Consider the following 18,038-nt stretch of genomic DNA (forward strand, 5'->3'; position numbering starts at 1 on the left):
TTTTCTTCTTAAACAATCAAAACTGTAACAAGCTAAAGTAACGGCTGAAGGCCTTATTAAGAAAGAATTGCAAATTACTATCGGCCGAAGGCCACAAGCGATGTTACACACAATCAATGGCTGAAGTACTGATTAAGAAAAAATTCAAAATTATTCATCGGCTGAAGGCCACAAACAACTTCAGAAAACTCAACGGCCGAAGCTCAGAATTACAAGTGAGGCTGGCAGTTACACGTTAACAACATTCTTAACAAACTGCAACAGGCTATAGTGATGGCTGAAGGCCTTATCAAGAAAGAACTGCAAATTATTTGTCAGCTGAAAGCCACAAGGAATGTTACAAACAATTAACGGCTGAAGGCCAGAATTACATGTGAGGAAAGCAATTACACGTTAAAACATGAAGTTAAATTTTAAACAATTATAACTTGACCAAGTAAGACGGAGTGATCCACAGACAGTGCTCCCTGGATCGACCTGAGGAAGGTCACTACAACTGTGTAAGCGGTGAAACTGGCAGCCAAGAGTAATGTTCACCTAAGGAGGGCAACTCAAACCAGAGACGGTTTAAACGATCAACCTTCTTAGCGAATCCGCCTAACGCCAGATAACCAGTACAACGATGGAATAATTCAGGCAAGGGCGAAGTGACAGACAGCACTGCCTCTCCAGAGTCTGGTGTTTTAAATACCAAAAGGCAGAGGGAACCACTATCACCAAGGTAGACAAGGAAAACAGTTATCCACACCTCAATCAAGGAAGCTGTCAAATTATATGCATTGCCGGACAGCATCGGCAAGACGAGCAAAAATTACGCTAACCTCCAGGGCAGGTAACTGGGGCGTTAGCGGCCACTAGGCAGTAAGATACTGCTGGTTGCACTTCACCAATAATAACACCAAATTCAAACTAGTATCAAACAGTAGAAGGCGGCTAACAGCTTCCATCAACCTGACAGACTCCACTTGTTGCGGTTGGTCTCACTGACCCTGGGAGCAGCAACAGGCGAACAACAGCGAGATCTCAAACAGTGGAGGTTTCAGTACTGGATAACTTTCACTCAACTTCAAACGTCCTGGGTTCGGTCGTCGGCTACAGCCCCTCGATCCGACAGTGCCTGCACGCCGCCTGCGGTCCCGGCCTGCCCTCGCGCTGCAGACATCCTGCATGCTCCGTCTGAAGCCGAACTGCCTGACACACACGACGACCTGGAAATACAAGCGGTCGCACCAAAGACACTACCATATTACTGGCTATTGATATCTGCTGCTGCTGCCACTCTAGGACAAATAATACTAGCAAATTCAGTGGCGCCATTAACACACGAAGGAAACAAGACACCACTACCACTATTACAAGACACCAATTTAAGAACAGGAAGAACGCGAGCCCACACGGCTAAAAAACATTAGCTCATAAAATTTGATTTACTACCACATACATTTGTCCCATTCCCCACTGCTTCCATTACTTTCTTCATAAGCTCTTAAGAATAGTCATATGTCCAAAAAACCTATTACAAAAATTAATTTTTTCAACTGCTTTAGGCCTATTTCGACATCATTAGGCATATTTTGACGCTTAAAACGGTTTATACACTGAGCTAACAAAAGTCGTGGGATTCCTGTTAATATCGTTTCGGACCTCCCTTTGCCCGGTGAAGAACAGCAGCTCGAGGTGGCATGCACTAAACAAATCATTAGGCATATTTTGACGCTTAAAACGGTTTATACACTGAGCTAACAATAGTCGTGGGATTCCTGTTAATATCGTTTCGGACCTCCCTTTGCCCGGTGAAGAACAGCAGCTCGAGGTGGCATGCACTAAACAAATCCTCGGAAGTCTTCTGCAGAAATACTGAGGCTTTCTGCCTCTATAGCCGTCCATAATTGCGAAAGAGTTGCTGGCGCAAGGTTTTGTTTACGAACTGACCTCTCGATTATGTCCTGTAATTTTTCGATGGGTTTCATGCCGATGGGATCTGGGTGGCCGAATCACTCGCTCGAATTGTCCAGAATGTTATCCAAACCAATCGCGACCATTTTTGGCACGGTGACATTTCATGTTTAGCAACACGAAATCGATGACTCGCTGCAAATGGTGTCCAAGTACCGGAACGTAACCGAAGATCCGGTCCATTCCACGTAAATACAGCCCAAACTATTATGGAGACACCATTAGTTGGCACAGTGCCTTGTTGACAACCTTGGTCCATGGCTTCGTGGGGTCTGCACCACACTCGAATCCTACCATCAGGTCTTACCAAATCCAGTAGTGTAGGGTCCAACCACCTCTAGGGGAGGCGCTGCAGGCAATGTCGTGCTGTTAGCAAAGGCACTCGCGTCGGCCGTCTGCTACAACAGCCCAATTTTCGTCGCACTGGCCTAATATGTGTTCATCGTACGTCCCTCATCGATTTCTGCGGTTATTGCACGCAGTGTTTGTTGCTTGGCTGTTAGCTCTGACAGCTCCACGCGAACGCCGTTGCTCTCGGTCGTTAAGGGAAGGCCATTAGCCACTCCGTTTTTCGTGATGAGGGGTAACGCCTAATATTTGATATTCTCGGCACGCTTTTTATACTGTGGATCTCGGAATACTTGAAATCCCTAACGAATTAAGAAACGGAATATCCCATGCGTCCAATTTCAACTACCACTTCGAGTTCAAAGTCTGTTCATTCCAGTCGTGTGGCCACAATCACGTCGGAAACCTTTTCACATGACTCACGTAAGTTCAAATAACAGCTCCACCAATGCACTGCTCTTTTATACCTTGTGTACGATATACCACCACCATGTGTATATATGCTTATCTTTAACTCACGACATTATTCACCTCAGTGTACTACGTCTCTATCACTCCACATACATTACACACATAATTAATGCATTAACTACGTGTAACATTTTGTAATAATATAAAGAAAAATTTTTAAGATATACATGATTGATTTGGGCAGTAAAGCATTTGGAACGAAACTGACGGGGTTATTACGGTGCCTTACCTGTCCTGACATCAATGTGGAACAGTAATAGTGCTGATAAGAACAATAATAATAACAGATTGTCTTGGGCAGTAATAAAGAAAAGAGTAAGTACAGACGAAGGCTGTAGTTGGATGCAGCAATTAGTTTAAGTTGGTGGTTCGCAGTAGCTATGCTCAAAGGTCAAGAGTGTGAGAGAAGTGGCGAACTGTTAAACACACTCAATTCAAGAAAGGTGATAGTTCAAAGTCCCATGCGTTCACTCAGGAATAAATATCGGTGTTCTCTGTAACTCGATGAAGGCGAATGCCGGTTCTTCTCAATTACGATTTTATGCTCCGTTTCCAATGACTTCGCCGTGAACTGAGACTCTGCCGGAACTGAAAGATGAAAGGATTTGCAGTGTATATGAGCCAAAAAATGCCCATAGCGAGACAGTATTCTATGGGCACTTGTTGTTTGTGTTGTCGGCAGGTAAAAAAAATACACAGTGTGAATCACCTAAAACATGCACTGCAGATATTGCGGAAATGGAAAGTGCTATTGATGTGCGGATTTCACAGAATGGGTTGGTAGTCAATGGCTCGTACTGTTAGCCACTAATACGATTGTAATAATACTAAATCTCCGCTTAAATGCTAGCACATGTGAAGCAAGCGTGTAGGGCTGCTACCGGTGGTCATTCTGAACACTACCGATGGTGGTCACTTGTCCTATTACTGGTCATAATCCACATAATAGGGCGTGAACATTCGTTGTCCTTTAGTTTGTGGAACCACAGATATTGTAGAAGTGTCGGTATGTGAACTTTTCAAAATGCGACATCTCTTAAACGACTCGCACTAGAATCGTGCAACAACGATCACTGACGTTCGAATTTACCATACTTCTAGTTTATTAATGTCAATATGTATCGTTACGCGTAAAAAAGTGTATGTTTTCACAAAAAGTACACTTCTTAGATATTATTTCAGTCTGTTTATTTGGGACAGTACTAGCCCCTGACTACCAATCCATTCTGTGAAAACCACCCATCAACCATATTTTTTAAAAAAAATGGTTCAAATGGCTCTGAGCACTATGGGACTTAACATCTGAGGTCGTCAGTCCCCTAGACTTCGAACTACTTAAACCTGACTAACCTAAGGACATCACACACATCCATGCCCGAGACAGGATTCGAACCTGCGACCGTAGCAGCAGTGCGGTTCCAGACTGAAACGCCTAGAACCGCTCGGCCACAGCGGCCGGCTCCTCAATATTAATTTCCACAATACTTGCGGTACGCGCTACAGGCTATTCACCCCGTTATGCTTGTCCGCCTTCTTCTGGAGTGTAGATGTGGCAGTTGGATTGACGGAGAACACTGAAAAACATCAAAGGTCGTGGGGGAGCAGAGTGTCACGGATATGATGGTGGCAATCATTAAAAAAATGGACGTTTTTGCTTACGGTGAAATCTTTTCCCGAAGTTCCGATTAGCAAGTTGTTCTCCTAGTCCGTAAGTATTTCTTTTATCATTTTTTTCTCATGTCTGCACAGGAAGGAGTGGCAGTTGTAGTAAAATAAGAGAAATTAGAACTCTCACGCAAATGCTGAGTTGTTAATTTGCCCCACGTTCTACATGAGAATGGAACTGAGGAGAAATAGTCTGACAGTGTTTATATGAACTCTCTGCCAAACACGTAAGGGTAATTGTAGAGTATTCACGTAAATTTTAACGAGTTTCCGTCAAAAGTATTTCAGCTTCTGAACACAATTACACCGAAGGGAAAAGTTCATTAGCGATGCTTACAGAGCTCAGCAAGCAACGGCTACCTAAAGTTTAGCAAAACTCTTATTAAAGGCGAGAGAAACAAACACGGCTCTGGTCCCACCTGTGTCACCGGTACCACTCACCCCCGTTTCTCGCACCACAGCGGCCGGGGCCAACATTGAGGGCCACCGTCTCCAGTCGGCCGACAGAAACTCAGGTGCAGGGTGGTCGGCTCGGCTGTTGGCGCAAGTTGTCACCATTGTCCGCGACTGCGGTGCGAGCGGACGGCCCGACTGCCGAGTTCAGGGCGGTGTCCGTGTGGAACGAGGGGCAGCTTATTGTTCGGCCTCGCCTGCGCCTGCCGTTTGTTGGCAAACTCGGATTCGTCCCCACCTCCCACCCCCGCCGGTCCCCGCGCCAACAACAATTCCTTCTCACTCATCGTCTCGCCCGTCCAGGCAGGGACTGCGTCCGACCACATCGGCAGGCTTCACTGTCCGTCCGCCCGACCAAACATGGACGCGGGCGAGTATTGTTTCAGCCGGAGCGGCAATATCACTGGACACTCACAATGCGCTCTCTGCTTCTCCCTCTGCAACACTTCACACCCCTCCCCTCCCCTCCCCTCCCCTCCCTTGTACGTCGCTCCAGGAAAGAATCCAGGCGCAACGATGCCGCTCCGAACATCCCTTCACCCTCACCCAGACGCGTCAACCCTTTCTTTCCGCATTGCTGCGCGTCCAAGCGCCGGTGTAAAGCGAGAAAACAGGATCCGCAAAGTCGACGAGCGTTGATAATTCCCTGTACACTGCACACCACCAATTCGCTACTGTCTTTACGCGTGCCCCCCCCCCCCCCCCTCTCCATTCTTCCTATACGCCAGCAGTGCGCCTTTCGCCAATGAGCATGTCTACAGAAATCTCGCCGGACAGCGGTCAGCGCCCGAAGGGGTGTACACGGAGAGAGGAGGAGGAGGTGCGGGGAGGGAATGCTTGAAGTTTGTGGGGGGCTGTATTCTAGCAGGACCGTGGAGCTAGGGAGAAGGGAAGGACGCTCCAGAGCTTTTCAAAGTAATAACATTTAAGGACACAGAAAATGGGATGCCTCCCTTTTGTGTAGAATGACCGCACGCTAGCCTCTTGAGAGAAAAGAGAAAATCCTTTTATCCGTTTCTTTCGGCGGGGAGAGGGCGAGTTTCTATCCTGGCGAGCGCGCACGTGCCGCGGTATTTCTGTCCGGGCCTCCACCCCACACCGGCTGGCGAAGCGGTGCTGTAGCCAGGGGGAGTGTTTCTGCGACAATTGTTTTACCGCTACTAGGGCCAGCTGAGCTGTCCCGTGAGCTAGCGTGCATCCGAGCCGAATTGTGTAACAGGTTAGTGTCACACTGAAACACAAATACTGCTGGGAAACCTGTTGTAGTTAAGAAATAAGAAGTGACCACGTTCTGCCAAGTTACTCACCTGACATGCGTCGTAGTTTCGGAACACCAACTTGCCTGTCCAGCAAGAAAACGAACTGGAACAACAATTTGAGAATAATATTTCAGATGTAATACGGTAGCGGCAACCGCAAATCTTTCGTGTGATAACATTCTACCTCAATGGCTTGCATTTGCTCGTTTAGAATTATCCTAATGGGACGGAAATCAATATTTATGATCCTAGACGTACAGAGAAGCAAATGCTTTATTTGAGAGAGAGAGAGAGAGCTTCACATATTGAGCAAGTCAATAACACGTCGGTCCACCTCTGGCCCTTATGCAAGCATCTATTCGGCTTGACAATGATTGATAGAGTTGCTGGATGTCCTCTTGGGAGATTTCGGGCCATATTCTTTCTAATTGGCGCCTTAGATCAACAAAATCACTAGCTGGTTGTAGGGCCCCCAATTGGGCAGAGCTCTTGGAACATTGCTGGTCAAGGTAGGCTGTGGCAAGCGTGAATTCTTACTGTGGATGGCGGGAATTACACTACTGGCCATTAAAATTGCTACACCAAGAAGAAATACAGATGATAAACGGGTATTCATTGGACACATATATTATACTAGAACTGACATGTGATTACATTTTCACGCAATTTCGGTGCATAGATCCTGAGAAATCAGTACCCAGAACAACCACCTCAGCCCATAATAATAGCCTTGATACGCCTGGGCATTAAGTCAAACAGAGCTTGGATGGCATGTACAGATACAGTTGCCCATGCAACTTCAACACGATACCACAATTCATTAAGAGTAGTGACTGGCGTATTGAAACGAGCCAGTTGCTCGGCCACCATTGACCAGGCGTTTTCAATTGGTGAGAGATATGGAGAATGTGCTGGCCAGGGCAGCAGTCGAACATTTTCTGTATCCAGAAAGGCCCGTACAGGACCTGCAACATGCGATCGTGCATTATCCTGCTGAAATGTAGGGTTTCGCAGGGATCGAATGATGGGTAGAGCCACGTGTCGTAACACATCTGAAATTTAACGTCTACTGTTCAAAGTGCCGTCAATGCGAACAAGAGGTGACCGAGACGTGTATCCAGTGGCAGCCCATACTATCGCGGCGGGTGATACGCCAGTATGGCGATGACGAATACAGGCTTCCAATGTGCATTCACCGCGATGTCGCCAAACACGGATGCGGCCATCATGATGCTGTAAACATAACCTGGATTCATCCGAAAAAAGGACTTTGCCATTCGTGCACCCGGGTTCGTCGTTGAGTACACCATAGCAGCCGTTCCTGTCTGTGATGCAGCGTCAAGGGTAACCACAGCCACGGTCTCCGAACTGATAGTCCATGCTGCTGCAAACGTCGTCGAACTGTTCGTGCAGATGGTTGTTGTCTTGCAAACGTCCGCATCCGTTGACTCAGGGATCGAGACATGGCTGCACGATCCGTTACAGCCATGCGGGTAAGATGCCTGTCGTCTCGACTGCTAGTGATACGAGGCCGTTGGGATCCAGAACGGCGTTCCGTATTACCCTCCTGAACCCACCGATTCCATATTCTGCTAACAGTCATTGGATCTCGACCAACGCGATCAGCAATGTCGCGATACGATAAACCGCAATCGCAATACGCTACAATCCGACCTTTATCAAACTCGGAAACGTGATGGTACGCATTTCTCCTCCTTACACGAGGCATCACAACAACGTTTCACCAGGCAACGCCGGTCAACTGCTGTTTGTGTATGAGAAATCGGTTGGAGACATATCAGCACGTTGTAGGTGTCGCCACCGGCGCCTACCTTGCGTGAATGCTCTGAAAAGCTAATCATTTGCATATCACAGCATCGTCTTCCTGTCGGTTAAATTTCGCGTCTGGAGCACATCATCTTCGTGGTGTCGCCATTTTAATGACCAGTAGTGTATGTTGCTGAAATGTAATTACGATGACTTGCCATGAAGGGCAACAAAACAGGGCGTAGAATATCGTCGACGTACTACTGCGTAGTAAGTGTCGCGGATGACAACTAAAGTGGTTCTGCTACCAAAAGAAGTGTGCCACCTCTGACCCTCACACCCCGCCGTCGGGCCATACGGCTAGCGACATTCAGGTTGGTATCCCAGCGCTATCCGTGGCGTCTTCAGGCTTCTGACTGGGATCTCGTCGACTGGAGTAGAATTGCCTTCAGTGATGAGTCCCACTTCGAACTGAGCCCGATGACTAGCACAGCTCATCTGTTTTTTGTTGCACCTGAAACACAGGTGTAACAGTAGACACATAGGCTGTCTAACGAGTCAGAGTATTTATTGTCCGTAGTTTGTTGTACTAAGCTATTTGTGACTTTGGCACTTCGCTGTATAGCTAGTTACGGTTGGTAACTAGTTGTGTGGTTTGAGAATGGTGAGTCAGGTCGAAACGTAATCAATGCAGCAATATAATTGTATATTCATGCAACTGAGACGGACAAAATTTCAAAAAAGTTATCAAATTTCCTCAGTGCTATACAGTTACCAAACTACCATCCCAAAGCATCGTACCTCGAGTCGTCAAACGTGACTATATTGTCCCTGAAAAGTGTAAACACAAATAACTCTCTGTAGCTAGAATTCTGTTCACATTCAGTCATAAAAAACAGGCTTACATCGTCAGGAATATGGTTTGATACCATCGACCAGACAGACCAAGTACTTCTGAAGAAAATGATATGGAAGAATTTAATAGAAAACAGAATGAAATGAGCTTAGCAATGACAGTTACCAGCCACTTGTAACCTTCACCAGCCGTGTGAATACGTGTACGTGTAACAGCACGAAAAGTACGAAACACGACCGGACTTGCCTCGAACCTTAAGACGTAATTCAGCTAAGTAAATAATTTAGAACGTTCTTGCAGGTAATCATGCATGCGGTACAAATTTTCACAACGACCCCATTCCATCAAGCAAGGTAATTTCGTTAGAACAGTATGCTCCATCAAATATGGTTCCAGAATCAGCCACATGTTAACACTTCACGGCAATGTTTCGCTCTACAATTCAGTGCTAGACTATATCAGGAGAAGGATAAGAGACATGATTGGCTGATGGCCTACGGCTCACCAAATGCAGATATCCCGATGCACTAGTTAAGCAACGTGTTTGCGAACTTACCAGAAAAATTAGTCAAGACTCAGTGCCCCTACCTTTGTGTTCTATGTAACCCGCAATGCCTTCGAAAACACCGAGTAAAATTTTCATATTCCCTCGAGCACTTTGCACACACCATTAGTCCCACAGAAAGAATGAACAAGACTTATTTGTTGGAAATTTAATGCAGTTAAATTTTGAACGTTCCTGCTGGATGTCATGGTTTTCGAGCTGTTAAAGGAAAACACTTTTTAAGGTCACTTCTGTACCATTTTTTAATAATTCGAAAACTAAGGCCTCTGGAGAAAATATATCACAATAAAATATTTAACTACATTAAATTTCCTACTGAAAGATCTGTTCGTGTTTTATATAGGCTTAATAGTTCGCGTGTAGTGACCGAGAGAATATGAAAGTCTTTGCGTAGTGTTTGAAGGCACTGGAGGTTGCGTAAAACCAGTAGATAGGGGCAGCTGAATCACACTGCATAATGAAGCTGGCAAAGTTGATATCTGGGCGACAGTTGTAAAATAAATGTTAAACATGTTGAGAAGCAAAATGAGCCAACAACAGGCTCCTTTTGACTGCTACGACTTACGTCAGCCATAACAGCTCTGTACAACCTGCTGTGCTTCAGAGCGACCAGTGTGAGTAATATTTCTCCCGGTTAGCTGATTAGAGACGCTAGTATCATGTAGGGCTCTACTTCCCGCGTAATTGACACAGTCTTGTCTTAAATGTGTTACGCCTTTTCCTTAGATGGTGGACTGCCGGGGTGTCCAGAATGGCTAAGTCAGACGCTGCGATATCCTTCTTTATGGAAACCGAACTTCAATTTTCCGGCGAGCCGTAATTCGTGAAGGAGGAAGGCCGCAGTGCAAAACTTTTCTAGTTAGCCCCGCTGCTTATGGCGGCACATATGTCGCAGGTAAGAAAGTGCAGTCGCGTGGGCGGCGCACGCGGGTTATTCGCACGTGCGTGTGACACGCAGATAAGTGCGGCCGTGCCGAGGCATTGTGTGCGCGGGCCCTCCGCCATAACCGCGCTGGCCGGGAAATGGAACTGTCAGGCGCAAATCACGACCACCGCGCCGCGGGATTTCTGCTCTGCGGTCGTGTGGTCGTGAGGAGCCGAGGAGACGGCGGCCCAGTAAGGAAGGTAGAGCCGCAGAGGGGTGGAGGCGGCTGTGACGGCGGCGGTGCGCTATCGAGATGACGACCATCGATATCTCGATATGACTCCCACGCGAGTATCTCGCAGGAAAGGTACCATATCGCAGTCGCTCTTTCGGGGCAGACAGTATCGACGACTCAAATGGTCGAATGCCATTGAGAGGCAATCGATAACTCCCTAAGATACAGTCGTTATGATTTAGTGAGACGCTGATGATTAGCTAGGTAGTAGAGTTATTGGCAAAAAAGAGTTATCAGTAAAACATGTGTGGAATCACACTGATCGGAAATGTAACGGGCAGAGAAAAATAATTAGTCTTGCTTGGATATGCAGAGCATGATTTTTCTCAGAAGTGGATGGGCATTCCAGCGCCCCACTATGTGTATTATTCTACATCTACATCTACATACATACTCCGCTAGCTACCAAGCGGTGTGTGGCGGAGGGCACAATTCGCGCTAAAGTCGTATTCCCCCCCCACCCACACACACACACTGTTCCACTCGCGGATCGCGCGAGGGAAAAACGACTGTCTGAACGCCTCAGCACGAGCTCTTATTTCCCTTATCTTTGAATGATGATCATTACGCGATTTCAAAGTTTGTGGTAATAATATATGCTCTACATCCTCGGTGAAGATTGGATTTCGGAATTTAGAGACCAGCCCCTTCTGTTTAGCGCGTCGTCTATCTGCAAGTGTGTCCCACTTTAAATTTTCCATCAGATTTGCAACGCTCTCGTGATGGCTAAATGTACCAGTCACGAATCTTGCCGCTCTTCTTTGGACCTTCTCAATCTCTTGAATCAGACCCAACTGGTATCTGTCTAGAGTTCGCCTTACCAGTTACTTGTGTAATCTGATCATTCCATTTGAGATCATTTCGAATAGTCACACCCAGATACTTGACTGATGTTACCGCTTCCAAAGACTGCTCATTTTTTTTGTTCTCATACATTAATGGGGATTTTCGCCTTGTTATACGCAGTAGATTACACTTACTAATATTGAGAGATAACTGCCAGTCACTACACCACGCATTTATTTTCTGCAAATCCTCATTGATTTGTTCACAACTTTCGTGTGTTACTACGTTCCTGTAGACTACAGCATCATCGGCAAACAGTCTAAGGCCGCTGTCAATACCATCAACCAGATCGTTTATGTAAATCGTATTCCTCTTCGCAACACTTCTAAAATCTGACGTAGTTAGTTACAATTATCATGTTTTATTATTTTCAGTACTTCGTATGCGTTCTTTTCCTTACATGTAGCAAGTATGGTTTTAGATTTGTCTGATTAAGCCTTATGGATACAGTAAACGTTAAGCCGCTTACATTCTGAATCTCCAAGGAAACTGATATAGGTAACAATGCATATTCAAATACAGAGATACGTAAACAGGCAGAACACGGCACTGCTATCGGCAACGCTGGCGCCGTTGTTAGATTGGTTACTGCTGCTACAGTGACTCGTTATCAAGGTTTAAGTGACTTTGAACGTGGTGTTATAGTCAGCCCAAGAGCGACGGGACGCATCTCCGAGGTAGCACTGAAGTGGAGAATTTTCCGTACGACCATTTGACGAGTGTACAGTGTATCAGGAACCCGGTAAAGCGTCAAATCTCCGACTCATGTACCCTTGACGACGGCATGACACAAAGCTTTACGCCTCGCCTGGGCCCTCAACACCGACGTTGGACTTTTGATGACTGGAAATATGTTGTCTGGTCGGACGAGTCTCATTTCAAATTGTATCGAGCGGATGGATGTGTACACGACCTGACGAATCCATGGAACCTGTATGTCAACCGGGACTATTCAAGCTGGTGGAGGCTCTGTAATGGTGTGGGGCTTGTGCAGTTGGGGTGAAATGGGACCCCTGATACATCCAGATACGGTTTTGACATGTGATACTTACGTAAGCATCCAGTCTGGTCACCTGCATCGATTCATATCCATTGTCCCTTGTGCTTTCAGACGGACCTGGGCAATCCCACCTGGACAATGTGACACCCCACACGTCCAGAATTGCTACAGAGTGGCTGCAGGAACACTCTTCTGTGTTTAAACACTTCCGTTGGCTGCCATACTCCCCAGACATTAACATTATTGAGCATATCTGGTATGCCCTGCAACGTGCTGTTCAGAAGAGATCTGCATCTCCTCGTACTCTTACGGATTTTGGACAGCCCTGCAGGATTCATGATGTCAGTTCCCTCCAGCACTGCTTCAGACATTAGTCGAGTCCAGGTCACGTCGTGTTGCAGCACTTCTGCGTGCTCGCGTGAGCCCTACACGGTATTAGGCAGATGTACCAGTTTCTTTGGCTCTTCAGTGTGTGTTTATATACCCCGTTTGAATAAATCAGCTAGTTTTGTGACTGAAGAAAGTCTTTCAGACCATAGTTGCTCAGTTTGAAGAAGGACGTGCTATGGTGTTCGTCATTTTCTCATGAGTAGAAGGGTACAGTATATACGATAATCATTTTTTTTTGAAATTTTAAACGAATTGGCATATTATATTATTTACCTTTGAAAAATACTTTTGAAGGCCCGTGGGATGCATTTAGTTCCTGACTAATTATCTTACGTCAGACCATGGTGTTGATCTTTTACAAGTGCATTTGCACAGACATACAGCGAAACTACGCCCCTCCTCCTCCTCTCTCCGTGTACACCCCCTCGGGCGCTGACCGCTGCCCGGCGAGAGTTCTGTAGATATGCTCATTGGCGAAAGGAGCACTGCTGGCGTATAGAATTCACGCAGTAGTTATTTAATGACATTAGATAACTTTGCTACAACAAGCGTCCAAAAAGGTGACCATTAGCTGTAGTACATGCTGCAACATGACTGGGTGTGAACAATACAGCACACTGAATTTCATCCGAACTGAGAGCAGAACCACTTCTTGTAATACGACCTTTCAGATCTTCGAAAATGTTTGAAATTTCATTGTAAACTTGTTTCAGTTTACACCACAAATAAAAGTACAGAGGAATTAGGTCTCGTCAACGAATCTTAATGTCTACTATTCAGAACCTCTGTAATTCTCCATGCGGAATGTGCACGACTTCCACTGTGTTCGTACCACACCAGTTGTGGTATATCTAGTGGGATGTCTTCTAGTAATAATGCAATGCCTCTGTTAAGGAATCAAAATAACTCGAAATATTTAAGATTCTATCAATAAAATAGGGACAAATAATTCGATTATTTAGAAGACCGTACCACACGTCGATTGCCATAGGTCTTTTTTTATCCATTTCGCTCAGCCACTTTGTGTTTTCAGAGGACCTGTACTGCATGTCACGAACATAAATGTGCCCATGGTTCGTAAATGATGCTTCATCTGTAAATAACACCATGGATGTCCTGGTCAAGTGAACACTTACTTGACTAACTCCACATTCCCATACGAGCCGTCTAACATGTGAAGTGTGAGCTACAACTACTAAGAGGTCAATTCCAAGTCGTTTGTCTGCGGCCGTTTTGAGCCGTTTACGTTCTTTTACTATCGATGTTTCCTGTTTCCTGAAATATTTATTATGTTTGTGAACGTAGATGCACCATCAGGATATCGATCAGCCTACAGTCGCACTGCTGCTCTCATATTTTGGCGGCATTCACCGTAAATAAAACCCAAATCAGCTTTCTCAGCTTTTGCGGAGAACATTGTGAAGATTAGACTACTTTATGAAGACGTCGTCTGCTCGCCACGACAGCAAACCACAGATTAATGATCTTCATGTAACATGTGAACCCTACAGTGAGTGGAATGTCCTTCATAGTTGATGGTTTTCGTGCGACAGGTAAACACATGAGTCCTGCAGTGAGAGCAATGTTGTTTAAATTCGATGATACCTTTACAGTAAAGCTACCACATAGAGTTCTTTGTCGGTGATAATCCATGATTAACCGTCCCTCAGACACAAATCTAGCAGAATCTAGCACATTGTACACGCCTTCAAACTTATTTGTAAAAGAGAAACAATATAACATGTCAGTCCATTTAAAATAACAAAGTTGACTGTCATTTCTACACTTCCATATATGAAAAAATGATGTATACCACACACAGACTCCTTCAAGCCATGCAGCCTTCGTTTGAAATATTTCCTTCTTTCATTGAAAGTTCTGAGCGATTCTGGTGGTCTAAGCGCGTCTCCATATATATGATACATAAAATTTAATCGAGTGGGTTACAAGTTGTCACAGGACATTCCTCAATTTGTTTACTGAATTTTCCGGTTTCGAATAATAAGTCACTGTCAACAGTCCATTATTGTTTCTTGGCCGATAGATACGAAAACCGTGATAAGAAACGACATGACCTTGACGATCCTACTATCGAGGTCGTCCTTATTCACAAATGTGCCAATGGAAGAGAGGGATGAAATGTTTGACGAACAACTGCCAATGGATATGTGTGACCTTACCCGAAACTATCTGAAGCATATGATATAATTCTGTTCATCTCGCTAACTGCATTTCAGCTAACAGCTGTACGATTATCATTCTTATAGCTGATGGCTAAAAAGCAATTATTTCAGTTCCTGACAGCTGTAGTAAGTCATCTCACTGAAATATCTGTTCAGCTCGCCGCTCGTTTCGTAAAACCGAGATCGTCTGCGACCAATAGATAGATAGCTTCAGATGAAAACATCTCTGTTCACCATTATCTAAATTTTACGTAATAAAATTTAGTTCTGATCCAATATAACGTACACTTTCGGCCACTACACAAAATTGCTTGAAATTATCAGTCCCTTTTCATATTGGTCCTTTTACTTATATTTAGATAATCAAATTTCTTCGACTGGTTGAAGTTTTCAGACTTCGTTTCTCTTTTAGAAATTATTTCCAGTTTTACTAACATGTATTGCAAGTCAGAACCAGGTCTTATTCCAAGCGAGACAATAAGCATTTTAGAAAATCATTTTGCAGCATTTGATTCTTTTCACTCAAAGCAGGCAGTTAAAAACCCTCGCTTCTGACAACTAGTTCCTCTTTAAAGACGATGTTTTCATTATTACTCAGTAATCAGAACATCGATAAAGATATATCAGTATCTTTCAGAAAACTTTTTCTAAACGAAATCCTCTAATCGAAAGGAATCGTTTGACGTGCGTCATGATAAGATCCTGCTGTATTTCATTTTGATATTTTTCTAATTATTTTTGTTTCTGTATGTTTTCAGCTAATCCCACCTCTTCCACACATGTTCAGTCAACATATTAGGAACACAACTTGCAGACGACGAGAACCAGCAGTTTGTCAGGGATTCTCAATGTTGTTTGGATTCAATGGAGCATCTGTATCATTAACCATCAACATAAATTTTACCAAAGAAAAATCGCCAAACAGAGGTATGTATTCAGAAGTTATTTCATTTAGACGAACAGTTTCGGCATCTCATTAATGCCATCTTCAGGAGGCTATGCACTTTGCAAATATTTACCACACAAAAATCGCCAAACAGCCGCATATATCGATACATGCATAACCAGAGCGATCAATATTTGGTTTCGGTGAAATTTTTTGTGGAGGGTTGTTTCGCAGACTTGACTTCAAAGCAAATCTCCACAAACAAATTCAGGGAATCCAGATGTTGACGGCTTCAGTTACGCATGTATCGATATAAGCGGCTGTTTGGCGACTTTTTTGTGGTAAATATTTAACTGGCTACTGTTCCGTATCCAGGACGGATGAATGAAAATCAACATAAATTTTTGCGAAGGAAAAGAGGGTAGTATCTTACAATATTTTTCAGGCTTTCACCTCTAGCCAGCCCTGTAAGGGAAGTTCAATACATTATCTCAGTCCATTCTTAAGCGATGACATTCACATTTTATGCGCTGCAGTTTTTTTCATTAGGGTAATTAGGAACAAAACGACTATTCACATTGGTTTTTAGAATGTATGAGTCTGACGATATGCCATCTGACATTCGAGAAAATATCATCTACACGATTCCGAAGACTGCAAGAGCCGACATGTGCGAGACTTACCGTACAATGAGTTTAACAGCTCATGCATGCAATTTTCTGACAAGAATAATATACAGAAGAACGGAAAAGAGAAATGAGGGTTTGTTAGATGACGATCAGTTGGGCTTTAGGAAAGGCACCAGAGAGCCGCCCGACGTCACGGTTGATTATGGAAGAAAGACTAATGACGAATCGTGATACGTTCATATGATTTATCGACCTGGAAAAAGCGTTAGACACTGTAAAGTGGTGCAATATGTTCGAAATTCTGAGTAAAATAGGAGTCCGCCCTAGGGAAAGACGGACAATATACAATATGTACAAGAACCAACAGGAAAAAATAAGAGTGGAAGACCAAGACCGAAGTGCTCTGCTTAAAGTGGGTGCAAGACAGGGATGTAGTCTTTAGCTACTACAATTCAATCCGTACGTCGAAGAAGCAATGATGGAACTAAAAGAAAGGTTCAGGAGTGGAATTAAAACTGAAGGTGAAACGACATTAATGTTAGAATTCCCTGCTGATACTGGTATCTTCAGAGTAAGTAAGGAAAATTACAGGATCTGCTGAATGGAGTGAACAATCTAGTGAGTACAGAATATGGATTGAGAGTAAATCGAAGAAAGGCGAAAGTAATGAGAACTGCGAGAAACTTAACATCAGGATTGATGGTCACGAAGTAGATGCTACCTAGGCAGCAAAATAACCAATGACGGACGGAGCAAGGAAGGCATCAAAAGCCGACTGTCACTGACAAAAAGGGGTTCCTGGCCAAAACATCAAACATAGACCCTAATTCGTGAAAGAAATTTCTAATAATGTACGTTGAGAGCACAGAATTGTATGGTAGTGAAACATTGAGTGTGGGAAAATTGGAAAAGAAGAGATAGAAAAATTTGGGATGTGGTGCAAAAGAAGAGTATTAAAAATTAGGTGTACTGATAAGATAAGGAATGAGGAGGTTCTCGGCAGAATCTGTGAGGAAAGGGGGAATAGGAAAACAATGACATCCTTTAAGACATCAGGAATAACTTCCCCCGCGCGGGATTAGCTCAGGGGTCTGGGGCGCTGCAGTTATGGACCGTGCGGCTGGTCCCGGCGGAGGTTCGAGTCCTATGTGTGTGTGTTTGTCCTTAGGATAATTTAAGTAGTGTGTAAGCTTAGGGACTGATGACCTTAGCAGTTACGTCCCATAAGATTTCACACACATTTGAACATTTTTGAATAACTTCCATGTACTAAAAGGAGCTGCAGAGGTTAAAAACTGTAGAGAAAGATAGAGAGTGGAATACATCCAGCAAATAATTTAGAACGTATGTTGCAAGTCCTATTCCGAGATGAAGAGGTAGCCACAGGATACGAATTTGTGGTGGGCCGCATCAAACCAGTTAATACACACGTATTAAGATACAGGGTGTTTCAAAAATGACCGGTATATTTGAAACGGCAATAAAAACTAAACGAGCAGCGATAGAAATACACCGTTTGTTGCAATATGCTTGGGACAACAGTACATTTTCAGGCGGACAAACTTTCGAAATTACAGTAGTTACAATTTTCAACAACAGATGGC

Source organism: Schistocerca piceifrons, chromosome 2 (assembly GCF_021461385.2).
Source record: "Schistocerca piceifrons isolate TAMUIC-IGC-003096 chromosome 2, iqSchPice1.1, whole genome shotgun sequence".
NCBI classification, from domain to species: Eukaryota; Metazoa; Arthropoda; class Insecta; order Orthoptera; family Acrididae; genus Schistocerca; species Schistocerca piceifrons.